This window comes from Zootoca vivipara, chromosome 15 (genome assembly GCF_965207765.1).
Source record: "Zootoca vivipara chromosome 15, rZooViv2.hap1.1, whole genome shotgun sequence".
Lineage (NCBI taxonomy): Eukaryota > Metazoa > Chordata > Lepidosauria > Squamata > Lacertidae > Zootoca > Zootoca vivipara.
The window spans coordinates 26286030-26313552 of record NC_142598.1 but is presented as its reverse complement, the minus strand read 5'-3'; the positions used below and the strand labels follow the sequence as shown (position 1 = coordinate 26313552).

General features: G+C 44.1%; 1 long non-coding RNA gene across 1 annotated transcript; it reads right to left on the bottom strand.

The window, feature by feature from the left end:
• Positions 1-1430: 1430 nt before the first annotated feature.
• On the bottom strand, positions 1431-22080 carry LOC148683426 (uncharacterized). The gene is made up of 3 exons (XR_015947180.1): positions 21793-22080; positions 5830-5932; positions 1431-1726 (listed from the first exon to the last, which is right to left on the bottom strand). It is a non-coding gene; the product is annotated as an uncharacterized LOC148683426 (long non-coding RNA).
• Between the last annotated feature and the right edge of the window lie 5443 nt (positions 22081-27523).

Below are 27523 nucleotides of genomic sequence, written 5' to 3'. Positions count from 1 at the left end.
TCCTGCTATGCAAAAGGCAGGAATGAGAAGAAGAAAAAACAACAACACACAAACCCCAAGGTTTAAAAAGTAGTGGCAAGTGGGAATGGCTCAAAAATCTGGCCACTTGGCATTTCAAAACAAGCCTACTTTGAAAGGCCAATATGCACAAGATTAATTGCATAGGTGTCACAAACCATTTGTCATTTGCATAGCCGAGTTGAAAGGCCATTACAATTAACGGCTTTATGATAAGATAGCAAATTAAAAACCACACATTTTGAGCCAAACGCCCAAAGTAACTGGTGCCACCCAGTCAGATGAGCAGGGCACAAATAAATAAATACAGAAATACAGAAACATCATCATTAGTATGCATGCCCCAGCACCCCTAAAACAATCAAAAGTAAGCACTCATTTTCTCAAGAAGCCCCTGCCTGATAGTTGAACTTATCATACGTTACATGACATATATGAGTCAGTTTTAGCATTAGAACAATGTGTTATACCCTGAACAGACAGTCAATTAGCAGGGGTGATTTGTGTGTTCTTTAAGTTTGGGCCATTGCCATGCCATTCTGTCTGCTGCTAATAAATCATTTCCAGATCCTCGTGCTGCAGATATCCAGACAGCGCTACTAAATTATCTAAGGGTATGCTATACCCTGTGATTTCCTCTACACACTGCAGAGCCAATACTACATAATATACTAAGACAGTTCCGAAACCCAAACAACGCATTAGCTCTTGTGCCACTTCACTGCCAGCACTCATCTCAGAAAAATCTATATACACCTCACCTACAGAGCAACCTTAACCTCCAGATGTGCAGACCTCCAGATCTGTGCCAGAGGTGCCTCCACTGCACAGTTACATCCACAGAAAGCTCCATGAGGGTAGTACTAGCAGAGGATCCTGAAACGTCCCTAAAACAAACAACAGATCTGGTGATAAACTGTTTCTTTACACCACCGTTTTCTGAGTGGGCATGGAGTTGGGTGTCACCAGACTGAATTATCCATCTTACTGAAAAATGGCTTCTGTAAATCTGGGAATGTCCCTGGAAAATAGGGACACTTGGAGGGTCTGGAAGCCATCCTGGTTTCTGATTTGATCCTGGGATGTCCCACTTTTCCTTAGGACGTCCCTATTTTGATCGGAGGAATGTTGCAGGGTATGAAGTTATGTGACCCACAGAGCCAAGGAGATAAGTAACTCTACAACCTTTAGAAGACACCTGAACACAGTCCAGTACAGGGAAGTTTCTTAATGTTTAATGTTTTTTTATTTTATTTTTATATGTTGGTAGCTGCCCTGTGGCTGAGGCAACCCAGTCAGATGGAAGGGGTATAAACATTGTTGTTGTTGTTGTTGTTGTTGTTGTTGTTGTTGTTGTTGTTGTTGTTGTTGTTGTGTTGTCATATAGGATGTCCCTATATAACAACAGCAACAGCAAGGCTTTGGACAAACCACCCTGTACAGTAGATGCTATACTATCAAAAAGAGTTATAGACAAATTCATTGAGACCAAGGCTTTCAGTGGCTGCTAACCATGGTGGCTTGGCAGCATTCCAGAGGCTGTACACCTCTGAATACTAGCGGCTGGTAATTGCAGGTGGGGAAAGTACTTTTGTGTTCAGGTCTTGCTTGAGAGGTTCCCATAGGCATCTGGTTGGCAGCCAAAATGATCAAGGGTCTGGAAGCCAAGCCTTATGAGGAACGGTTGAAGAAGCTGGGTATGTTTAGCCTTGAGAAGAAGAAAGGAGATATGATAGCCATCTTCAAATACGTCAAAGGCTGTCACATGGAAGAGGGAAGAAGCTTGTTTTCTCCTGCTCTGGAGGGTGGAACTCGGACCAATGGCTTCAAGCTACAAGGAAGGAGATTCCGACTAAACATCATGAATAACTTTTTGACAGAAAGAGCTGTTAGACAGTAGAACGGTCTCCATCAGGAGGTTGTGGACTCTCCTTCTTTGGAGGTTTTAAGAAGAGGTTGTATGGCCATCAGTCATTGATGCTTTAGCTGAGATTCCTACATTGCAGAGGTTGGACTAGATGGCCATTGGGTCCCTTCCAACTCTATGGTTCTATAATCCTATGTGAGAACAGGATGCTATTCTAGATGGACCATTGGTCAGATTCAGCAGGGCTTTGTGTTATGCTAGTGTTGAAGCCACATTCAACTGTCCCATTGGCTTTTGTACATAGAATACATGCACTCAGATATTTACTTTCTGAATCACGCCTAGATGAAAACCTTCAAGCTTACCACCAGGCATTTTACGTTTCACAAACTGGACTTTACCCTTATAAAGCAAGTTATTTTGTATGATCATCTGACAAACGAGTAGCTTTTCACCTGGTGCTTATAGTAAATCCACAAAAATACAGCCACTAAAGCAATAAAGAAAAAGGCCTTGCGGCTGTTTCCCCAACACTGAAATATATAGCAGCACTCTACGATATAACAGGCTAGAATCGGCTAGGAATCAGTCTGAATTGACCCGGGAAAATGTTTGCTGCTAAAGGAGTGCCACCAAACATACAAGAAGTGAGGGATGGTCACTACCTCATTTGACCCGTGCCTTGCAACAACCTTGCAACCATTGCAAAGACACATTTGAAAGCCGAGATACAAATTTCTTTGCCAGCAATCAAGAAGTCCTGTTTATTTGTCCCATTTTTATTACTTTCAGCTGGCATTTTAATACTTTCTGTTTCTGGGAAATTTTCAGCACAAGAGATATAAATGCTTTTTCCAAGTAATGTTGCATTCCCTTTGCTCTCTATGGTGATAGGAAAGAACTGACATTTGGCACCAGTCCTAAATACCTTCATGGCCAATCCTATGTGTGTTTAAAATCAGAAATAAATTCCTCTGAGTTCAATGGGGCAAGTGTGCCTAGGAGCAGAGTCATCCCACTCTTTTGATTTCAATGGACCACAAAACCTATTTATAGCATAGGACAGGCATGGCCAAAGTCCATCTTGGGGGCCTAATCTGGCCCCCCTGGCCAGTTTTATCCAGCTCCTGTGGCAGTTTATTTATTGGGGTCAAATCGTATAAAAAGCTCAACAACTTTGGGGTCAAATCGTGGGGTCAACAACTTCAATCCTAGAAAAAGGTCAACAACTTTTGGGGGGGCGGAATTGTAAAGAAAAGGTCGGCTCTCACGCATGTTCACTTCATCAAATCTGGCCCTCTTTGAAAAAGGTTTGGGCACCCCTGGAACTCGTGCTCATTAAAGCCACTCTCCTTCCAGCAGATTTCTCCTTACTGCTTCTTTGCGAGAACACCAGCTTCCATGCTTCTTCCTGTCACATACATTCACACAGAAACATTAGCACTCCTCCCATTGTGTTTAGAGAGAGTTACCCAGCACTTTCTCTTCTTCAGTGTTCATGGAGATGCAGCCTTTACAGTCAAGTCACTCATACACAAGACCAAAATGGAGAATGTAATAAGATACCTCCCATGTGACCAGAGTTAACCAATCACATGGAAGTTACCAGGGGACATTCCAGAATGAAACAGACAGTAATGCATTTAAGCATTCCCAATTTCAGTAAATTGAATCACTTTTCTTAGCATTGTTGGTGTTGTTTAGTCGTTTAGTGGTGTCCGATTCTTCATGACCCTTGGACCAGAGCACGCCAGGCACTCCTGTCTTGCACTGCCTCCCGTAGTTAGGTCAGACTCATGTTGGTAGCTCGAGAACACTGTCCAACCATCTCATCCTCTGTCGTCCCCTTCTCCTTGTGCCCTCCATCCTTCCGAACATCAGGGTCTTTTCCAGGGAGTCGTCTCTTCTCATGAGGTGGCCAAAGTATTGGAGCCTCAGCTTCACGATCTGTCCTTCCAGTGAGCACTCAGGGCTGATTTCCTTCAGAATGGATAGGTTTGATCTTCTAGCAGTACATGGGACTCTCAAGAGTCTCCTCCAGCACCATAATTCAAAAGCATCAATTCTTCGGTGATCAGCCTTCTCTATGGTCCAGCTCTCACTTCCATACATCACTACTGGGAAAACCATAGCTTTAACTATACGGACCTTTGTCGGCAAGGTGATGTCTCTGCTTTTTAAGATGCTGTCTAGGTTTGTCATTGCTTTTCTCCCAAGAAGCAGGTGTCTTTTAATTTCGTGACTGCTGTCACCATCTGCAGTGATCATGGAACCCAAGAAAGTAAAATCTCTCACTGCCTCCATTTCTTCCCCTTCTATTTGCCAGGAGGTGATGGGACCAGTGGCCATGATCTTAGTTTCTTTGATGTTCAGCTTCAGACCATAGCATAGCACAGCCAATCAGCTTCCTCCTTTGTCTCAGTATTGCTCGTGCGGAACTTAGCAGAGAGGAGGATGGGGACAAATCTAGACTGAGTTGGCTCTGCCTGTCATTGGCTCTGATTCCACCTAGTGTTGCTCTCCCTGCTATCTGCTCTATCAGACCCAGTGGGCACCAGCCACCATTGAATATAAACATATAAAGCTGCCAAACATGGGGAGGAGTTTGCATTTCTTGAGAAAAAGTGATGGAAATTAAGCTTTACCTCTCTCCCTTGCCAAAAAAAACCCAGTTCCTTCCACTACCAACAGTAACTCAGATCCATCTGCTTTTTTTTTTCTTTTCCTCTTGGTCCTTTCTGATGAGTCAGAGACTTGGCTGTTCTCAGAGAAAATAACTGCTCCATTGACACCAGAGGAGGGTCAACAAGGCTAACACAATCTGACCTGCTTGTTGACAATGTGCCTATAAACCACTTGTTTGTTTTGGAGCTGCTCTCACATTTGGCAAGTTTGCTTTAAAAGCATACACGAAATCCAAATATTTAGCCCGATGGGAAGGTAACATATGGGAGGAATATATTGGAGGGGACAGGCAGCTTGAGAGAGGCAACTTCAAGACAGATTGCGAGCGTGTATGTGTGTATGTTTTCTTCCTCCATCAGAGGAAATTTCAGCTGAAATGAGAGAGAGAGAGAGATGACACAGAAATTGCTCAGACTGCTTTCTGTGAGTTATGACTCTATCCTTGGGCAAGGCATGAGATGCTAATGGATGTGCTGAGGTTTCCTTGCCTAGGAAGGGAGTGTGATTGTGATTGACTCCTCCCTATGTGAAAGCTCCATGATCCTTGTTGCAGATAAGTGTTTCGATCAGGCAGCAACCTTGAGAAGATTGCTGGCAAATCTGCGGGGAACAGCAGCAACTGCATGAGCAAACTACCGTACTGCACAAGGTTCACTGCCGCTGTGTAGAACCCCTGTCCCAATACATATTTTCGAGTTGGCACCTGTGCTTCTACCTATCAATATTAAGGGATTTTGTGTCGTGGCAGCGAAATGTCTCTGCCTTGACTGGCTCTACTGCCCAGTTGTCACAGTTGGGCTGGGCAGTCAATGTATTACCTAAAACCTTAATCAAAACTCAAGACATAACTGATAGCAGAGGCAAGCATTATCAGAATATAGTCACACAGAACATTAGGCAAAATACTTTCTTATTCAGAGGAAACGAAACTTTGCAAAGGCTCTTAGACCAATTGCACGCTTTGGCCCAGTAATTAATATCTGGATAACCAGATTGTAAAGCTGGGTTTTGTTTTGTTTTTTAAAAAAGTGTACTCCCAAAAAGCTTGCTGCACAAACAGTAGGGTTTATCACAACTCAAACATGAGCAAAGCTGCCAAGCCAAAGAGGATCATGTGAGTTCATTCTGATTTTTGCCCTTCTTGGAGGAACAGAACTGAGAGGTATATGCCCTCTGAATATTAGATAGCTCCCATTATTAAATAAAGGCAGGTCTCACCCCTCTGCTGTGATTCTGTTGTGAACTGTGCATACTCACACTTATGCACTGGTGGGGTATGTGGAGAGGCACAGGGTCCTTGGGTTTATACCAGCAGTTCAGTAATTCACATCAGAGGCTCCAGTTTGATTGAAGAACAAGGACCTGGTTCAAGAATGACATCTTTTTAAATGGCTCCAAATGGGAAGAAACAAAAATCAGTGTGTGTGCGCACACACACAAAGAGAGAATTTTTGATATTATAATTAAGTCGTAAAACAGTTTAAATCCAGGTTTAGTGGACCTGTCACTCTCCAAACGTTGCTAGACTACAACTCCTATCATCCCATGTTAATGAGGCATGCAACCATATCTGGAGAGTGACAGGCCCCTTCCCTGATTTAAGCACTAGACTGAAATGACAGTGGACTATATTTAAATGCATTAAGTCACATTATTTGACTTGGCTGCCCTTTCATCCCATGGGTAAGATGCGTTCCATGCTCCTCCTCAGTGCACCTATTTCATTGCAGCTGGCATTTGTGGGGCCCCTACTGGGATGTGAGGGACGCGGGTGGCGCTGTGGGTTAAACCACAGAGCCTAGGGCTTGCCGATCAGAAGGTCGGTGGTTCGAATCCCCATGACGGGGTGAGCTCCCGTTGCTCGGTCCCTGCTCCTGCCAACCTAGCAGTTCAAAAGCATGCCAGTGCTAGTAGATAAATAGGTACCACTCCGGCCGGAAGGTAAACAGCATTTCCGTGTGCTGCTCTGGTTTGCCAGAAGTGGCTTTGTCATGCTGGCCACATGACCCAGAAGCTGTCTGCGGACAAATGCCAGCTCCCTTGGCGACTAAAGCGAGATGAGTGCCACAACCCCAGAGTCATCCGTGACTGGACCTAATGGTCAGGGGTCCCTTTACCTTTACCTTTACTGGGATGTGGGCACTCAGGAGATGTCCCCAAAGGCCAGCTCTTTGAAGCCAGCCCCACCTGCATTTCTCCCCTTTCTCCCTTCCCTTTGTTTTAAATGGAATGTAAGCTCCTCCTGGCAGGTACTTTCCCCCTTTTCCATTTCTGTAAAGCACCATATAATGTGGTCCACACTCATACACTCAAAAATCCCCCAATGATCTCAAATGTGTCTGTGTATATAAAATCATTGCACTTTTCATGGCCTTCTTAAACATCCTGCCCCTCGTAAGGTGGGCATTCTGACAGGATATCAGAGGCGCCATCTTCTCAAGATGATTGAGGGCCCCCGATGTGAGGTCCTGATGTCATGTGCAACATCGTGAGAAACCAGGGGGAAGAACATTGAGGGGGCCCAGCCCCTTCAAAAAACACACTGGGGGGCTGAGAGTGCCTCAGCCCCAGGAGCCGGTGCCTATGCAGGATAGAAAGCCTCCTCAGAAACGAGCTACTTCACATCACATTTGAGTTTAGAGCTGTCGTTTTCAACTTCCTCCCGCAGCCTTTGGCCTGAGTTTTGATTTTGCAATGTGAAATCTAAGCATTGTGAAATTCTTACAGTTCACTTAAGAAAAGAACACCTATTATCTGAGTTCTAGCCATTATAAAAATGGAACCAGGAAGGAATGCTCTAGTGCTTCTGCCAAGTGAAAGTAGAACCATGCTAACAAAAGCTGACCATTTAATACAGTGACTCATGGTGGTGATTAAGCCTCCAGAATGTTCCATGGGAAGAGAATAAAGGAAGCATTGTATTGTTTAGGATAAGCATCAAGAACATGAAACCAGATGCAGCAGGAACTCAGGAGTGGATACATGTTTAGAGAGGTCTGTCTGCAGACTTCCTTGTAAAGCACGGGCTTAGCAAACAACAAATTACTTTTAAAACTGGTTGGTCTTCATACAGAACATGGCAGAAATGAAAGGCCGACATGGTCATCAGAGTTGGTCTTCCAACTAGCTGCTTCAAGGATGACCAACTCAGATCCAAACAGAGCAGAAGAAGCAGCTCTTTTGGTGCAGCCAGGAATGCAAACACTCAAAAATGCTGCAATCCTGAAGGTGAAACAAAGAGGGAAAATCAGGGCAGGGCAACAGAAGACATTTTCGTTCAGAAGCAGAGCCTGGTTGGATCACGGATGAAGGAAGCATGAGTTCAAAAGCCAACCATTCTTACTGGTCCACCTTTAAGGTATATTGGCTCTTCAGAACCCAGAACCTACTGGAACATGGTTTTAGGAGTGAACTGAATCAATAAAATAATCGTCAGTTGATGCTTCTAGTGGCAGACAAGAATGCCTCATTCTTGACTGCTTTCCTCTGCTGACCACAAAATAGGTGGTTCTTAAACTGAGTCACTATATGCTCACTTTGACTTTTAATCTTATCTGTGGCTACCTGTAGTAATTCAGCCTATCGATAACCCTACCTAAAGGCCAAATATGGTGTGACATTAAGTGCACCTTTGCATTTAACTTTCACTTTTTTTAAAAAAAAAAAAGAATGCAAATGGCAACTGCTGGAGGGGAGGAATGATAATTATGAAGGTAAAAGGAAATGGAGAGAGAAGATTTAACCCCTTTTCACCCTGCATCTGGATCAGGGACCCCATGCTGGCTAGTTCTGCAATAAAAATTACACATTGAAGGGTACGCAGCAGGATTAATGTGTAGTTTGTCCCTTATGTTTATACAATCCCATTGTCATTTTGCTTTGCTAGTCATTTTACAATGGTCTACAGCTGTGCACTTATTCCATTGGGCAGGCCTTGAGGTGGCGATTGTTACTATTTTGATTTATTACCCACCCTTAAAATAAGATATTTAAAACAGTTTAAAACAAGTTAATTAGAAACTATAATGGCCAGGTGTCCATTTCTCAGCCAGGCAGAAGTGGCGAGTCACTTGCCGCTAGTGTGTCAGAGGTTTCTTCCTATGCAAAAAGAGCACAACCATGAGATGCTCAATACAGATTCTTCATCTATCTTACAAATTATACCTTACCTTCCAAGTCCCGGACTGCAGAATCTTGGACCGGCAGCCGTGTGACACCGGAAGTTGCATCGACATAACTTCCGGTGTCGCTTTGCCCTTCTATGGGCACCAAAAATGGCCGCCGCCGGCTTCAAAAGTCGCTTGTACGCATGTCAGGAAGTGCGTCGACACAACTTTCGGTGTCGCTCCGCCCATCTATGGGCACCCAAAATGGCCACCGCCGACACCGGAAGTTGCGTCTATGCACTTCCGGACATGCGTAGATGCGACTTTTGAAGCCGGCGGTGGCCATTTTTGGTGCCCATAGAAGGGCAAATCGGGGGGGGGGAATGGCCACCGGCAGGAGAAAATAACAGAGAAAAACGGGAGACAAAGTGATACGGGGGACCACCGGGAAAAGGTAAGTAAAATCGGGGTTTTCCCAGAGAAAACGGGGTACTTGGCAGCTATGATAATACAAAAGACAAATCAGGCTTGTGTTTCCATTTGGCCTGTTTTGGACCACCCTTATCATTTAATAAACAACAGCAAGCAAACAAGACACCCTTTTCGATAAGCAAAAGGTGCCAAGATAATTTGCACTACAAATAAATGTTGTATATGATAAAGCATCTCGGCAGAAAAAGGCCTCTTGCCTCTGTGGTCTGAGGCCTTCCTAGGCAGACAACCTCCTTATTTCCAGAGGACTTTGGAAGAGGCCGCTGCCAAGCAACAAAGCCCAGGGAGATCCTATGTGCAGACAGCTGAGCCACAATGTTTGGGCAAGCTGTGTTTCAGTAACACTTTCAATTTCCTAGTGAAGCAATCATTTAATAAAGGCAGGCTTTAAAAAAAGGAAAGCAGGGTGTTGCACAATAGGCAGAGGATGTTACACTAGCACTTGCAAATTTGGAGACAAAAAGCAGTCCAAAACGAATCAGCTGACCAAATTATTTGGCCCACGGAGCAGGAGCAGAAACCAAAATAAACAGGCCCCATTCTACTCACAGCGGTAACAGCTTCCCATTAGTTTTGTAACAAACCCGTTCCAGCCAATCCTGCAAACATCCGTCCCTCTAATCTTATTTTGCTAGTTCCATCAGGAAGCTGCTGGGATGTGGCTTCGGGGCAGCCCTTTCTCTTGTGGCGATAATTGGCCCTGATCCGATACTAACACATGGGTTTCCCATTGCTCTTAACATTTTTCTATAAAGCTGGATCCCAGCATTCCACCCACTGTCCCAACATTCTGTCACATTCTGGTGTGACTTAAGAAACAGATAGGGCTGTGCAGGTAAGATGAAAAGAAAAGGGGGAAAAACCGCTGCTGAATGACACCAAGGGTCCATTAACTACTTACAGTGGTACCTTGGTTCTTGAACTTAATCCATTCCAGGAGTCCGTTCGACTCTTGAAACCATTCAGAAACCAAGGTGTGGCTTCCAATTGGCTGCAGGAGCTTCCTGCACTCAATCGGAAGCAGCGGAAGCCACGTCAGACATTTGGCTTCCAAAAAACGTTCGCAAACCAGAACACTCACTTCCGGGTTTGCGCCGTTCGGGAACCGATTTGTTCGGGACCCAAGCCATTCAACAACCAATGTATTGGTAACTGATTACAGTAGAAAACATCAGTGGGAAAGCATTGGGGACTTGGAGCAGAAGTCCAATAGGTGAAAGCACAATTTCTGCAGATAAATTTACAGTGGTATCTCGGTTTAAGTACACAATTGGTTCCAAAAGTCTGTACTTAACCTGAAGCGAACTTTCCCATTGAAAGTAATGGAAAGTGGAATAATCCGTTCCAGACGGGTCCGCGGAATACTTAAACTGAAAGTACTCAAATCGAAGTGTACTTAAACAGCCCTGTTTAGGGAAGTTTTTAATCTGTGATATTTTAATGTATTTTGGTATTTGTTGGAAGCCGCCCAGAGTGGAGGGGGAAACCCAGCCAGATGGGCAGGGTATAAATAAATAAATAACCGAGGTATGACTGTACAGTATATTGCCATTTTGGCATCTCTGTGCTTTCCAACTACGGTAGCTCCTGTAAATGAGAAAACGTTTCCATTTTTATTTTGCTTCGGTAAATATAAGAAGCCTTTGACACCAACCCTGTAGTCCCCACTCCCTAGCAGAAGTAAGCCTAGATACAAATCAGAAATAGGCTTCTAGGAATCTTCCTCTGCTACACAGCAGTGAAGTGCTCATATGTAGGGCTGCAGGGACGGAGTCACATTTCGTAGTGGTTCTCCAATTGTAACAACAAGCAAACAACAACAACAACAACAGCCTCCACATACCCCAAATGTACTTGGCTGCTTCTGCAACGATTCTGTATTCTAAAAAACAAAACAAAAAACTAGTATGGTTGAATTCAAGATTATAAGATTTGCCCAAATTTTAAAAATCCAGCTCAATAACAGCCTTACATCTTCCCAACAGGTGTCCAGAACGCACCATTTCTGGGTAGTTTCTATATTCTCATAAGTACATTATTTTTGAGATAATTCTTTCCCCACTATCCAGAGTGGTTTCTTCCGCTACATTTGCCTCCTACCCCTAATCTTTGATTATGGTCAACAGGAGTCCTTGATTGCTATTGGGATCACAATGTGTTGGGGAAAGAGGGTTGTGTTTCAGCTCCATCTCTGCTGATATAAACAATATATTTCTTCCCACTTTGTTTTTTTGTGTTGTCAATTCCTTGTCTGAAACAGAGGCCCAAATCCTCAGCTGAGGTTAACTGAGAGATTTCCGCTGCTTTCAGTGGAGTCCTGCCAACTTATACCAAGACTGCTGCCGTCCTAAAAACCACTCATTTCATAGTAGGCCGACTGACGTCAAAGAGATCACTCCAGGATAATTTGAGGGAAAGATGTTTCTCTTTTGATTTAAGGAGTTGAGCTAAAGCAAGGATCTGGTCCCTGGATACCCTCCCTTGGGAAAGGAGGATATATTTTCCTTAATCTGTTGATTCATTATCTTCCACACTGTGGTCTCATTTTTAATAATAATAATAATAATCCCTTAAGAACTGCTGTATCGTTGCTAGAGGTGAAATGAAGACTGAAAGCGAGGGTTGCTGGATCTATTCAGCAGGATGACATCTGGAATAAGAGGAGAGACAAAAAAAGACATTTTACCAAAACCTAGCTATCATTCCCTTGCCAAAACCTGAATGATATAATCTCTTTATCTTTGCAGAATAAAGGGTGTGCTTGTTTTGTCTCAGGATGGAACTCATGTACAACATTCCTGACAATAACAAGTCATTATTGTTCTATGCAGTTGTTGTAGGCCAGGTCCATTGTTGTTGTTTAGTCGTTTAGTCGTATCCGACTCTTTGTGACCCCATGGACCAGAGCACGCCAGGCACTCCTGTCTTCCACTGCCTCCCACAGTTTGGTCAGACTCATCTTGGTAGCTTCGAGAACACTGTCCAACCATCTCGTCCTCTGTCATCCCCTTCTCCTTGTGCCCTCAATCTTTCCCAACATCTGGGTCTTTTCCAGGGAGTCCAGCTTGGGTGTATGGCCAGGTCCATACACCCAAGCAAAACAAGAGCTCCTGGTAGGTTGACCAGAGGTAGGAGTAACAAGCTACATCTGCTGACATTCCCTCTTCTGCGCAACTCCTAAAGGTACAGGAGTCCTGTCATCTTCTTCTTCTGGCTACCTTATGGTAACCCAACAGAAGGTCTTGCTGGATCAGGCCAAAGCCTCATCTAGTCCAGAATTCTGTTCTCAGTGGCCAATCCGATGCCTATGGGAAGCCTGCAAGCAAGGCTTGAGTACAGCAGCACACTTCACAGTGATTCTCAGCCACTGGTGTTCAGAGGCATGCTGCCTCCACCAGTAGAGGTAGAACTCAGCCATTGCAGTGAATAACGACTAACTGGAGCTCCTCCTACCTCCCTGCCATTAGAGAATTGAGGAGAGGGGGTGGCGGCAGGACCCTGGCTTTGGCTGGGGGAAGAGGTGGAAACTTCCTGTTTCTCCTTAGGTGGTGAAGGATAGGCTGCCCCTGCCACTAATAGATTCATCCTCCATGAATGTGTCCAATCCTCTTGTAAAACCCTTCAAGTTGATGGCCATCACTGCCTCTTGTGGGAGCAAATTCCATGGTTTAACTATAATAGTGTTACAAAGGTTGGGTAGCTCCTGAGTGGCGGCAAGAGCCCACGGGGTTCCAGGCACTCACCTGTGTTCTTTTGGGGTTTGTGACACGGCAGAGACTGTTGTAGCTTTAAGAAACATGGTTTCTTAAACATGAAGGACCAGGTGCCCAGCCTGGGAGTAATTTTGGACTCACAGCTGTCCATGGAGGCGCAGGTTAATTCTGTGTCCAGGGCAGCTGTTTACCAGCTCCATCTGGTAGGCAGGCTGAGACCCTACCTGCCCGCGGACTGTCTCGCCAGAGTGGTGCATGCTCTAGTTATCTCCTGCTTGGATTACTGCAATGCACTCTACGTGGGGCTACCTTTGAAGGTGACCCGGAAACTGCAATTAATCCAGAATGCGGCAGCTAGACTGGTGACTGGGAGTGGCCGCCGGGACCATATAACACTGGTCCTGAGAGATCTGCATTATCTCCCAGTACGTTTCCGAGCACAATTCAAAGTGTTGGTGCTGACCTATAAAGCCCTAAATGGCCTCGGTTCTGTATACCTGAAGGAGCGTCTTCACCCGCATCATTCAGCCCAGACACTGAGATCCAGCGCCGAGGGCCTTCTGGTGGTTCCCTCATTGCGAGAAGTGAGGTTACAGGGAACCAGAGAGAGGCCTTCTCGGTAGTGGCACCTGCCCTGTGGAACGCCCTCCCATCAGATGTCAAGGAAATAAGCAGCTATCCTATTTTTCAAAGACATCTGAAGGCAGCCCTGTTTAGGGAAGTTTTTAATATTTAATGGTGTATTGTTTTTAGCACTCGATGGGGAGCCGCCCAGAGTGGCTGGGGAAACTCAGCCAGATGGGCGGGGTATAAATTTATTATTATTATTATTATTATTATTATTATTATTATTATTGTTATGTTTACACCATCAGGCTGCATGGAGGGAATCCAAATCTTACAGCATCGTCATTTCAAGATGGGTTTGTCCCCCACAGCAGTGCAGCCACGGAGTCCAAGGCATCTCCCCAACCAGCCTTCCCAAGATGGATCCCAGTCTGTCTTCTTCCTTCTTCTTCTCAGCAGCCCTTGCTCAAAAACTGTCTTCTCCTGTCACCTCAAACACATACCCCATCACTTTGGCAACACCTGTCTCCCCAGGCCAAAGGATTACTCTCGGATGGCCCATCAATCCCATGTTAACATAATTGCTCTTCTCTAGGCCAGCCAGGTTGGTTTGCCTAAGCCAGCCAAGGGATTCCTTGTTTGGCACAGTTCAGCACCTAGTACTTTCATCCCTATCCCAATTAATCAAAATCCTCCCATTTATCATTTTCTAGGGTTTAGGGGGATCCCCCCAAATCTATAACAATAGTATCATAACCTTTTGTAGGAGTGCAAAAACAGAAGGCATGCTACTGAATACCAGTTGCACAGCTATAAACCACACCTGCAAATGGACTACGAAGGGGATCGCTGCAACCACCTTCCAGCTGATTAGCAGTCACAGTAAGCCCCATTTAACATTGGCATGTGGGGTGGGCTGCCCACCTGGCAAAACTGGCCCAGAGGTGATGGAGGAATTAAGGATGTGGTTCCCCACTCGTGATGCAGTTCTGTAGTTTGCCACTTAAAAGATCCAGTGCTTGAATACTCGCTTTCCATGTGAAACTAGCAAGGGAGAAAGCGAAGATTGAAGACCACCCCCACCCCACCCCGTCTCCATCACATACTAATTTTGTGTGTCATTTTTAATAGAATCATAGAGTTGGAAGAGACCACAAGGACCTTCCAGTCCAACCCCCTGCCAAGTCCAACCCTGTAAAGGTTAAGGTAAAGGGACCCCTGACCATTAGGTCCAGTCATGACCGACTCTGGGGTTGCGGTGCACATCTCGCGTCATCCGGCGTACAGCTTCCAGGTCATGTGGCTAGCATGACTAAGCCGCTTCTGGCAAACCAGAGCAGCACACGGAAACGCCGTTTACCTTTCCGCTGTAGCAGTACCTATTTATCTACTTGCACTTTGACGTGCTTTCAAACTGCTAGGCTGGCAGGAGCTGGGACCGAGCAAAAGGAGCTCACCCTGTCGCAGGGATTCGAACCACCGACCTTCTGATTGGCAAGCTCTAGGCTCAGTGGTTTAACCCACAGTGCCACCCGCGATAGGAAGCGGTTAAACATTTAATTCCCCTCTCCCCCAGCCTGAAACTGAACAATCCAGCAATGATTACATTGTGCTGGGAACTAGCATCATGCAGGAACTAGGAAGCAGAAGTATCCCGACTGATTGATTGGCAGTACAGTCACCACCTGCTCAAAACAGATGTGGAGAAGACCCAGTAGATATGACTGGCTTGGAAATCTTGGGTCCGGTAGCCCCCTGTTTAAGTAAAGCCACTGGCTTGCAGATTAGAATAATCTAGTGAAGGAATGTTATGAGTCCTCTGTCCCATCGGAGGATCCAACTGACTTTTGGAGAACGTGTAGCAACACACACACAAGTGTGCACTTCTGAAGATCAGATGTGTCCATGAAATTCAAAACATCTGGTTGACATTACTGTACTAGCCTTATTGGAATAATTATTTAATTAGTCTTCTTTTCACTTTCTCCCTCCTCTCTCCTGTTTTCTTCACTATCCTCTTCCCTGGCTGTGAAAATAAACATGCAACAGTAGCCAGAAACCATCATTCGTCACATGCGCTCTGTATGTATAAAAACAAAATCTCAATACCGTCGAAAGAAACGCAAAAGATCTTTATGGGTTTTATAGCTGGGATTCATCAGTATCATTGCTGTACCTTTCTCTGTATTTAATTAGCCGTCCTCGCTTTATAAACAAACCAACTGGGAATAAACCTTTGCTGCATTTTACAAGTGTTCATCAGCAAAACATCCTGACAGCTGTTGTGCAGGTTCCTACCTCTCGTATCAATTCTAGTCCTTGATTTGGGGTCAGTTCTTGTTTCATCAGCCAAGTTCAGAGTTCCAGCAAGAATCCTTGACTCCTGCCAATTTCTCCTTCATGTTCTACTCTGAAAACATTTTGGAGAATGCAGCGATTCTCTTCTTTGGCTGATCTGTCATCAGACCAACTGGGACAAAGACTCTGCCTGAGTCTTTTCTTGAAATGGGAGGGGGGGAGATATAGTCGAGTTTTGAAACCCTGCACCAAACTCCCAATACATATACATCTAGCATGGGGGGGGGGGGAAGAGATTTTTAGTGACCCTTTCCCCAGACATGCTAGTTTTCCAAGGTTATTGTTGTAATTATGTATAGGATTCAAATATGTAAAATTGAATATTCAGTCAGATCTGACACTGCAGGAAAGATGTGGGATTCCACTGCCGGTGTCAAACAACTCTGATTTTCAGTCTATTACCCAGAATGTTAAGCCCATGGAAAACAACAACAACAACAACAACAACAACAACAACAACAACAACAACAACAACAACAGTCTGACAGATATTCAATTGAAGGAAGGACAATAGGTCTTCACAAAGAGTCCTACCATTTATAGAAAGTAATGGAAGGAAACCTACCATTTATAGAAAGTAAATTAAATTAGCACACATGCAGATAACGTTATGCAAGCCAGTTTTGCAAGTCTAAGTGTGAAACATCTCACTGCGATCCATCGCTATAAAATGTACAAAATACAGCAGACACCAATTGTATTTGTACACGAGTACCTTCCCTTATAGTTCAGTGTTGGTGCAGATCTCTTCAAGAATTTTTAACAAAATCCCTGCAGCTGGAAAATCAATGGTGGAGTGAAATTCGAATCCACGGATGAGACTCTGGAGAGGAGCCTTACTTCCAGCTAATAATTGGTGTCCATTCAAAGCATCTTAAGTAATTCGTATGGACATCAGATAATTTGGACAGCAACTAACTTTCACAGGGGTAACATCTGTCCTTACTGCATATCTCAGTTCCTCTGCTCTGTGAACTAAGTAATAATCAGATGCACAGCTCCCTCATAATTTAAGTCCCCAGCTGGGCATTCGTAAATGAAAAAAATTGGGGAAGGATCTTTAGAGGAAAAATCCAACAGTCATTATACCTCAATTCCTTTGTTATCACTTTTCCTTCTTTCCTCCCATCCTTACTTTCCCCCCCTTTTACCTCAACCGATCAACTACCAAACCTGCCTTATAAATATCCCTCAGGATTCTTTCCCTTACCAAATTAATGATTTATTGGCTAATAAGAAAAATACATTATCCAGATTCTTCTCAGAGGCTAATAACCTTTTCCATTAGCAATCCGAGAACCCATCAAGGTGCATTGAGTGTTTTACCCTGAAAGGCACTCAAATCATTTCAAAAAGAAGGAACAGAAAAATTAATAAATGAAGAAGAGCTTTCATAGGCAAAATTCTCCTTCAACCTCTGTTTGATGCTTCTGATGAGTAAAGTCCATTCTTCTCGAGAGGCAAACTTCGTTGCACAATGAGATTAAATGATTGAGTAACACTGAGTGTTATGTGACACAATATATATGGGGTGAGACAATTCCTGTAGATAGTGTGGGCAGATTAACCTGAACCCGGTCTCGAGAATGATCTGTCTGGCGATTCCAGCACTGCATTTGAAGCCCTGCCAACGAGGGTAAAAGTAAGTGACTCTATTGGTGCAGCAGTTTTGGGAAAAACTGGACTTTGTGTGCACAGTCTTGGAACAAACAGACTCAGAGGATCAGAATCGATGGGCATTGTAAACACTGAGTTTAATTGGTGCAAAAAACCACAAGATTTAATTTGGATTGATCTGAATTAACCTTCGATATTAGCCTTCTGTACTGTGCTTTATCCTTTTTTACCTTAATTTGAAAACGTATTTTTTTAAAAACTAGAAAGATGTGCACGTCACATTGAACCAGTTTATCAAAGGGGGAGGGAAATGCAAATTATAAAAATAAAAATAAAATTATGGTCAGTTTATTGAGAGGTAAGGAATGAGCTTTTCCTCTCTCTTCGGGGCTTCCATATATCTTATTTTTCATTCATTTCATTCAGCCTTTATTGGCATAATTTAGACAATAAAATCATAAGAGAGAGAGAGAAAGAGGACCATCCATAAAACATTGGTAATCCAGACATATTAAACACATAAATGTATAAAAGGCTCGGTAGCCACCGTTAAGTAAAATAAAGTAGTTTTAAATTTGACTTGAAAAATCTTGGCTAAGTCTCCTGAAACAATCTCAGTAGTTTTTGGTATATAATTATTGTACATTGATCATGTCCAGATGAAAAGCACATTTGATGGGGAAGTTCTCTTGTCCAAGTCCCATTGAAATGAATGGGTGTTGCATAGCAGCACTGTATGCAGCTCCTGTTAATTTGAGTTGGGAGTGGATGCTGGTTTTTGCGTGTCAAGGCCTCCAAGCCAGCCCCCCCCCCCAAGAAATAAATTCACACAGACACAGATTTTGGTTTAAGGTTAATGGGCAAAATTTAGGCCACAACTTTATTGATTACAGAAAATGTGAGCGGTATTGGCTTAGGCATTGGCAATAAACTCTTAACTGACTCCTGCCCACCTTTCAGGGAGTCGGGAAGGGTAAACCACCAATGAGGGAGCCATGTCGGAGGAGCCCACCTGCAGCTCTCCTCAGTGTTCCCAGAGGCCTGGCATGGCCCTAGAGCCTCAAGCAGACTTTGGACAGGATCCAGGCCCCAGATTCCTTTAACGGAATACCCTTGAACATGGAGGGGCAGGCGATGGCTGACACCCACACACACATGAAGAAGAAGAAGAGGAGGAGGAGGAGGAATTTGGATTTGATATCCCACTTTATCACTACCCTAAGGAGTCTCAAAGTGGCTAACATTCTCCTTTCCCTTCCTACCCCACAACAAACACTCTGTGAGGTGAGTAAGGCTGAGAGACTTCAGAGAAGTGTGACTAGCCCAAGGTCACCCAGCAGCTGCATGTGAAGGAGCAGAGACGCGAACCCGGTTCCCCAGATTACGAGCCTACCACTCTTAACCACTACACCACTCTGGCAAACTGGTTAAGTCAATGCCTAACCGCCAAACCTTACAAAGTTGTGACAATTGCTAAGAGGTAGGCGAAAACCAAGTGACCAGTGCCAATCTGCCAAATGGGGAAAAAAACTCCTACCCATCCCCCATCCCAAGACAGGTGACCAACCAAAGTTCAAAGCAAGGCCAGAGGGTACCTAAAATGAAAGGGAGGGTGCGCGAGTTTATGGCAGCGCAAAGCAGATCCTCAGCGCACGTCACACTGCCACTTTTATAACCCCCACAATCACCCCACTCAATCGTGATTGGCCAAAAGAGGCCTAGGGTGATTGTGGTGCCACCCTGGCATAAAGGGGATCACTCCCCCCATGCCAGGGGGGAGAACTGTGTTGTGGGCCCGTCCACAACCAGGACCATCCTTTAAGATGATCCAATTTCAGCAGGATTTGCATTTAAGGACTTCCTGTGGCTTTAAACTTTATGACATTAAAAAACCCAGCTCCAGCATCATACAAATGTTACCTTATCAAAGGATTCATACTGCATCAGAAAGATTCTTGCATCATGGATAACAATAGTTAAAGCAAGGGGAAACAAGGCAAAACTCGTCTGGTTTCAGGTTTCCATACAAACTCTAAAAATTCAGAATGCTCAGTGATTTCATCGGGAGTAACTTGCAGGATAATTGGACCCTGACTTGCTCTGAGAGGTTTGCCAAAGTTCATGATCCTGAGCTTAAATTCTGAGCCACTCAGAGACAAATTGTGGTTTTAGGTGAAATTAAGCCAAACTCAGTGGTTTAGACCCCAAAACAGACAAGCAGGGTTTTGCTTTGATTTTCTCTTCTTTTGCTTTTGCATTTAGAAAGCGGAACTGAAACCACACAAATGCTTCATATGTAATCATAGCTTGAAATGAGACACAGAATGTTTTTAACCTTTAGTTTTCCTAACTTCAAGATCTTGCCCAAAACTGGATGTTTTAGTTGAGTCTCTTGCATTGCCGGGGTTCCGACTAGAAGACCCTCAAAGTCGCTTCCAATTCTACAATTCTATGATTCCATGAACCCATGTCTGATGTCACCAGAACCAGACGTAGGCACTTACTATTATAGCCCAGGCATCCCTAAACTCGGCCCTCCAGATGTTTTGGGACCATCATCCCTGACCACTGGCCCTGTTAGCTAGGGGTGATGGGAGTTGTAGCCCCAAAACACCTGGAGGGTCAAGTTTGGGGGTGCCTGTTATAGCCTAAAGGATGATTTCATAGGGGCATACAGCAAGATTCAGTTTGGACTCTAATTCAGAAATTGCCTTCCTCAATCTGGGACACTGTGCAGCCTGCCCAGTTCAGCTTGGGTTCCATCAAAGCTTGCTTCATCTCCTCCTCTCAAAAAGTCCATCTATTATGAGGAAATCAAATAAGAAATTGCTATAACTTTCCCCCCTTTTCACAGAAGTGGGTGAAATTTGAAGGCAGAGTAGCTAAATTCTGCCAAATTACAGGCAAATAGGTCCAGGGACATTTTTGCTGAGAGCACATACACACACACACACACACACACACACTGCAACTTTTTAATGTTATGGGGCAATTGGATAAAATTCATGTGCAAGGTTGTCCCTTCAGAGGATCCTGTCAAATTTCAGGAATAAAGCTGTTGTGATTTTCCTGCAAAGGCAGCCGTTACAGTTTTAAGGTGAGTTTTAGAAAAAGGAATCACTTAACCTTCACTAGGGTTTGTGAGCAATTTGCCTTGGAATCCCAGACCTGAGGGAGGTGGTCTTGGATATGAAACCTGACAAGTTGCCTTCCTCCTTATCTCCATCTGAAAGTAGGCTGAAGTGTGAGCTTGCACTTAAACCTCTATTCTTTCCTTCACTCCCATCTTCCTTCCCTTCTGCTGTCATTTCTCCTCTGTTAAAATTTAGATTGTAAAGAATCACATAAGCCCACTGATGATTAAATGGTGATGTTGATGGTTAGAATCAGCATGGTAACGTTATCTTGTCAAATGGTCCTCAATGGGCTGATTCTGCATGTAAATCAGTTGATCACTGTACATTTTATGACTGGCAACCGAACATGTGAGCCAACTCTGTTGAGAAGCGTTGTGTTTAAGATTATGAGTAAGGTTGCATGTGTGTGTGTCATCTCGGACATTAGATCTGTGGTGTCATATTCACAAATGCATGTCAATGTGATGCTGTAGCCATCAAGAATTCAGCATGCTTGAGAGGCCCACCCTCTGTAATGTTTATGCCAAAAAAAAGCCCTACAGAGTTTAAATTTTCTTAAGATTAGCCTGTCATTTTAATGATAATCTTATACGGTTGTTGAGGTGTTTAATGTTTTGTTGTATTTGTATATCGGGTTGTACACTGCCTTGATGTTTTACATACCAGGAGTATTAAAATACTTAAATAAATAAAATGTGAGAACAAGGCTGAAAGTCTCATTAGATTGGAAAGAATGCATATAACCTATGGGATGTTGAAAGCCAAACAGCTGTGGAGCCAGAGGCAACATATTCAGTTTCTAGGATAGGAATAAAAGCTCCCCTCATAATGTTGCTGTAATAAGGCAAGAGAATAAGCACAGATGGACAGGGTTGATGACCTACAAGGTCTCCCCAAGGGAGGGAGGCATCAATGTAAACAACAGCACAAATCAGCTGAGTTGTTGCATGCACAACCAACAAGAGGAAGGTCTCTGAAACATCAGGACTGTTTTGTTGTTGTGCATGCTCGCATTCTCACAGGATTATCCCAGTTTAAAAGGATTTTAAGTCTTATTATTACACCAAGAGACTCTGCCAAGAGTACAGTCTTCTCTAATGTCATATGCAGGACACAGTGGACAATTTCAAACATCTTCATACGGTGGACTGCTCCTAGAAACGCCTTAAGAAGAATGCATTTATTAACAGTTAGGATCAAATGAGGAAATCAGTCTCCAGTCATACACTTACCTGGGAATAAGCCCCTTTGAATTCAATGGGGCTAACTTATGAATATCCATGCACAGAATCGCACTGTATGTTGCTTGAGATGCCTCCCACAGCATTTTAATAAATCAATATAAAGACATTGGTTTCTCTGGTTCTGTTTTGCTTTTTTAAAATTGGAATACACTCCTGGGCCATAGAAGCTTTTCATCCGATTCTCCTTTGCAAATTGCTTAATTTAGACAGTGTTGCTTCTGCAGCATGGGATTCAAATCAGAAAGCATTGAGGCAGCCCAGAAAACAACTCTTGCTTTGTCCTCACAACTGCAAGTGTGCCACAGGACGGCTATTCCACAGATTGTTTGGAAGAACAGGGCAGGGAAAGATCTTGAGAGATCTTCTGTGTTTAGACTTTCAGTGCCTTCATCTACCTGGTATGCAATTGTGCTGCTGACTATTCCTTTTGGCAAACAGCCTGATAACATTTTTGAAATTCAGCTGAAAGTCTAATGAGAACATGATGTAATGGAGAGAGTCGCTGACGCTATTGTTTCCCAAATGTCCATTTCTCTTTCTCTCTCCTTCCTTGTAGATTCCAACAACATAGCAAGTTTTTGTCTTTCAAAGGAAATTCATTTTTTTGGGGGGGGGGGGATCCAGGAAGAAGAAGTAAACATGCTGGGTAGTCATCATTTCTCCTGAAATTTATAGGCACATCTTGGACAGAAGAGATTCTTTGTTTGTTCCCCACCCCCCACGGGCTTTCAATCCATTTATTCTGAACCAAATATTTCCTATCAGTTTCAATGCATCCTACTTTGCTATAAACAGTATGAGTCTGGAACTGGAACCAAACAAGTTTTGGGTTTTGTTGCACACCATCCCAAACTCCAAGTCGTGAGAGACTTCGGGGTTCAGTTTCCTTGGAATGAAGGTCAGTGAAGGCCAGTGAGCTATTTTTCTAGAAGAAGAGGTGCTGGAACTCACCATGAACGCCTTCTTTGTTCTCTTGTAATGGCAATGGAACTCACTTGAGAGGTGCCGGAACTGAGTTTCAGTGAGTTCTGGCTGAAGAAAAGCCCTGGTGAAGTGTCTTTAGGATATATGGTTTTACTTACACTCTAGCTGGCCCTGCATGCATTGCTGTGCGTTAGTCTGTGAAATGGAGGGTAATAGCCCCCCTTCAGATCCCCCTGAGCCTCAGAGTCCCCCTGTTTTACAGGTGTTATGTTTAAACAGGGGTATCCCTGTGAATCCCCCCACCCTGTTCCGATCTATTCGTTATCCCATCCCCTCTTCCCTCCACCCCCCAGGTCATCCCTGTGATTGGGGTTATCCTGTCCTGAACCATGAGGTATTTGAAGTTAAGAAGTTAGGAAATATGTTAGTCGATGGTGGGCTGGCTGTTGTTGGGGTTAGCCTTTGTTCTATGGATGTTTGGCTTTGTGTTGTGGAGTGGTCTCTTTGTTGTGGTGTGGTGGGTAGGGGATGGAGGGGATGGATTAGTGGGGATATGTGAAATGGAGGACAGTGTTGCAGGGTCTGTGTGAAATGTAGGTAGTAATGGTTGTGAATGGGGTTTATGAAGGGGTTGTGTGGGGGTATTGGTAATATTAGGAAGTGAAGAGGTCATGTAGGTGGGGGTTCAGATGGAGTATCTTAGCTTTAGAGTCCTTTTTGGAGTGTTTGAATTGTAGTTCTGGTGATGGCTGGAAGTTTATCCCGTGGTGACCTGGATATCAGGAAGGCACAAATGGTTTTTGGGCCGGCGTGTAAGTAAAGGGTGGGAGGTGGGTTTATTTAGGGATTTTGTGGGGGTATATATATATATATATATATATATATATATATATATATATATATATAACTGGTAATATTAGGAAGTTAAGAAGTCATGTTTGTGGGGGTATAGATGGGGTATCTTACCTTTAGAGTCCTTTTTTGAGTGGAGGAGTTGTAGTTTTGTTGATAGAAGTTTATCCTGGTGTGGGCTGGATCTTGAGAAGGTACAAATGGTTATTGGAGTGGGCTGCCTCCCTTGGGGGGTTGTTGTTGTTTTTTGTGCTGTTTATCAGGTTGTTTGATTGAGTTTTTGGATAATGGAATTGAGGTGTAGGGGGTGTTTAGTGATGGTAAGAGGGTGTGTGAGAGGGAATGGATTGGAGGACGGTGAGAGAGAATGGATTGAAGGATGTTGGTGGGGAGGGTCGGTGGACGTTGGTTATGAGGCGAGCAAGATGGCGGAAAGTGTCTATGTGGGTGGGGGGGGAATTGTGAGAGGGAACGGATCGGAGGAGGGTGGTGATTTTTGGAGAAAGGTGGTTAGGAGGGGAGGAATTTGGGGGAAAGTGTATTTGAGGGTTTTGGGGTATTTGTTTGAGAGAGGGGAGGGATCGGAGGATGGTGTGAGGGAAGGGATCGCAGGAATGTGGTTAGGAGGGTAGCAAGATGGAAGAGAGTGTTTCTGAGGGCCTTTGGGCGGGTGATTGTGAGAGGGAAAGGATCGGAGAACAGTGAGAAGGAACGGATAGGAGGACGCTGCTGGAGAGTATCGTAGGACGTTGGTTAAGATTGGAGCAAGATGGTGGAAAGCATCTGTGAGGGCCTGTGGGGGGGTGTGGTTGTGAGAGGGGAAAGGATCGGAGAACTGTGAAAGGGAATGGATTGGAGGTCGCTGCTTAGGAGGGTATTAAAATGTTGGAAAGTGTCTTTGAGGGCTTGGAGGACTGTGAGTGGGAATGGATCAGACGACGCTGCTGGAGAGTTTTGGAGGATGCTGGTAAGGAGGGTTGCAAAATGGCGGAAAGCGTCTCTAACGGCCTGTGGGGGGTGTGATTTTGAGAGGGAAAGGCTCAGAGGACGGTGAGAGGGAAAGGATCGGAGAAAGCTGCTGCAGAGGTTCGGAGGACGTTGGTTAGGAGGGGAGGAAGATGGAGGGAATAGTATCTGAGGGCCTGTGCTGGTGTGTGTTTCTGAGACGGAAAGGATTGGAGGACGGTGAGAGTGAACGGATCGGAGGACGATGGAGGAGAGGATTGAAGGATGATGCTTCAGAGGGCAGCAAGATGGTGGAAGCAGTCTGTGAGGGCTTGTGTGGAGGTGTGTTTGTGAGTGGAAAAGGATTGGAGGACGATGAGAGGGAAGGGCTCGCAGGACGCTGCTGGAGAGGATTTTTGGACGGCGGTTAGGAGGGGAGCAAGATGGCTGAAAGAGTATCTGAGGGTCTGTGGGGGGATATGAGTTTGAGTGGGAATGGATCAGAGGTTTGACGATTGAGGGAGTGTGAGAGGGAAAGCTATACTTTTACGCTGTTAGGAGGTCCAGACGCTGGTGTTGGGTATATCCGAGGGGGTCATGGACACCTCTGGCAGATGGATATCCGTTAGTGTTGGATCTCATGGCGGAGGCGGGGTTTGTGGGTGTGGCGTACACTCCATGGGGAGGGAGGGGGTGTAGGAGGAGGAGCTGAGGGAGTAACGCCACTTGAGGGCGCTGTTTTAGTTTGTGGAAAATCAGGTTTCTACCTGTGCAGGTGTGAGATTCGAGGGATTTTTTTTCTGCAAACACTCGGGGAGTGGCATGGATCGTTGTGTCCAAATTTCAGGATGGTCGGTCAAGCGGTTACGGAGAAAAGTGGAGCCCACACTTTCACCATTTTTATATTTATATATATGTAGATATAGATATATGCAACCTGATGGAGGGGCTCACTGCATTAACATGTCATTAGTTTCAGCTTTGGATCCAGCACAGAGCAAGCATGACTGTGTCTTCAGCTTCCAGTCTGCTTCCAGCTCAGTCACAACTCTATTGTGACGGTGGGAGGTCCACCCATTTGTTCTTCAGCACAAGCCAACTTCTTCGTTGGCGCTTAACTAGCCAGCCAAAGTCCTTACCTTAATAAAGGAACTGGGTTGGCAAGGTTACTCTTATGCATTCTACATACACCCCACAGATACAGGATCCCAAGAATTGGAAGGAACTCAGGGAACTTTTTAGACTCAACCCCCCCCCCAATATTCATAACAGTATTTAATTCCACTTATACAGAACATCAACATTCGTTACAGTGTTATGTCAAAGAACTAGGATAAGCCCCCATGGTAACGCCAAAACATTATGCCTAACCAGAGCAGTTTAGTGGTTAGAATACTGGGACTTGGCTAAGGAGATCTGGTTTCAAATTTCCTGCTGAGCCTTGGGGAAATCAGTCTCTCATTTACCTAATTTAACCAGAGTCGTTGCTGAGGCTCAGATGAGATGTGCCATTTAGATGTGGGATATGCCATTCACACCCAGATGCGCAGATGGGCAGTATGTTGGATGCTTTGCAAAATGACCAAAGAGCACCCAAATCTTATAAGATATGGTTGAAAAAGCTGGGTATGTTTCACTAGGAGAAGATTAAAGGGAGGCATGGTAGCTGCCTTCAAATATCTGAAGGACTTCACAAAGAAGATGGAGCAGATCTGTTTTTTTTTTGTTTTTGTTTTTTTGTTGTTCCTAAAGGAAGGTTGAAACTCAGTGGGTGGAAATGGGACAGAAGCAAATTTCAGCTAAACAGAACAGGAACATCCTAAGGATAAGAACCACTGGTAAGTGAAGCAGACTATCTTGGGAGGTGATGGGCTCTTCTTCAGTGAAAGTATTTAAAAGCAGGGAGTGCTATAGTTGCCAGATTCCTGAACCAAACAGCGGTCTATGCTAGATGACCTTGAAGACCCCTCCCAACTCTGAAATTCTATGGATGTGCATGACTGCATGTATGTTAATCTGGAGACAATCTAGGCATAGAGTTCCTTGTCCAGCAAAAGAATCTGCACATGGAACCATTTACATATGCAGATATTTCCTGCTGGATCAGGATGAAGAACAAAAGGGTCCCAAAATGCTAGTTCCGAATGCCTGATATTATGCAGCGTATGTGCCAAGGGATGTTGCATTGCAGTTCATCAAGAAAAAATAAAATAAATCAAGGCTGGCAAGATAAATCAAATGAAAAAGAAGTGCTCAGTTGGTCCAAGTTTTAAATTCAAGACAGAAATTGTCAACATGGTTTGCTTTTTTAGTAAAATGCTGATACAGACATTATTGGTGATATGCATTGATAGGCACTAGAGCTGAAATGATTCGCTCTTCATATTATTATTTTGTCCTCTCTGCAGAATTTGATGTTGTTTTTATCCCCCCGGATGTCTCCAGAGGCTTCACTCTGTATTTGTGAATCTGTGTGTTTTGACATCCCATCATATTTCATTTCAATATTTGTGTTTGATATTTGATGGTTAAGGTACAATGACATTTAGTATTTTACCGCATTTGCTAGTTGAAACACAATGGTATTTAGAGGCTGACAACACTTTATAGCTAACATGCAATGGGTTCAAATCTTACTCCAGTCATGAAACTCACTAGATGACATTGGAACACCCTCCCTTAGCTTTGCCTTCCTCATCAGATTGTTGTGAAGATAACATGGATGGGGAAAACCTTGAAGCCTTTGCTGAAAAGGTAGGATAGGAGTGGGTGGATGGATGGATGGATGGATAGATAGATAGATAGATAGATAGATAGATAGATAGATAGAAGATAGATAGAAGATGATGATGATGATAGATAGATGATAGATAGATAGATAGATAGATAGATAGATAGATAGATGATAGATAGATAGATAGATAGATAGATAGATAGATAGATAGATGATAGATAGATATAGATAGATAGCATGCATTCATTTGACAGTGGTTATACC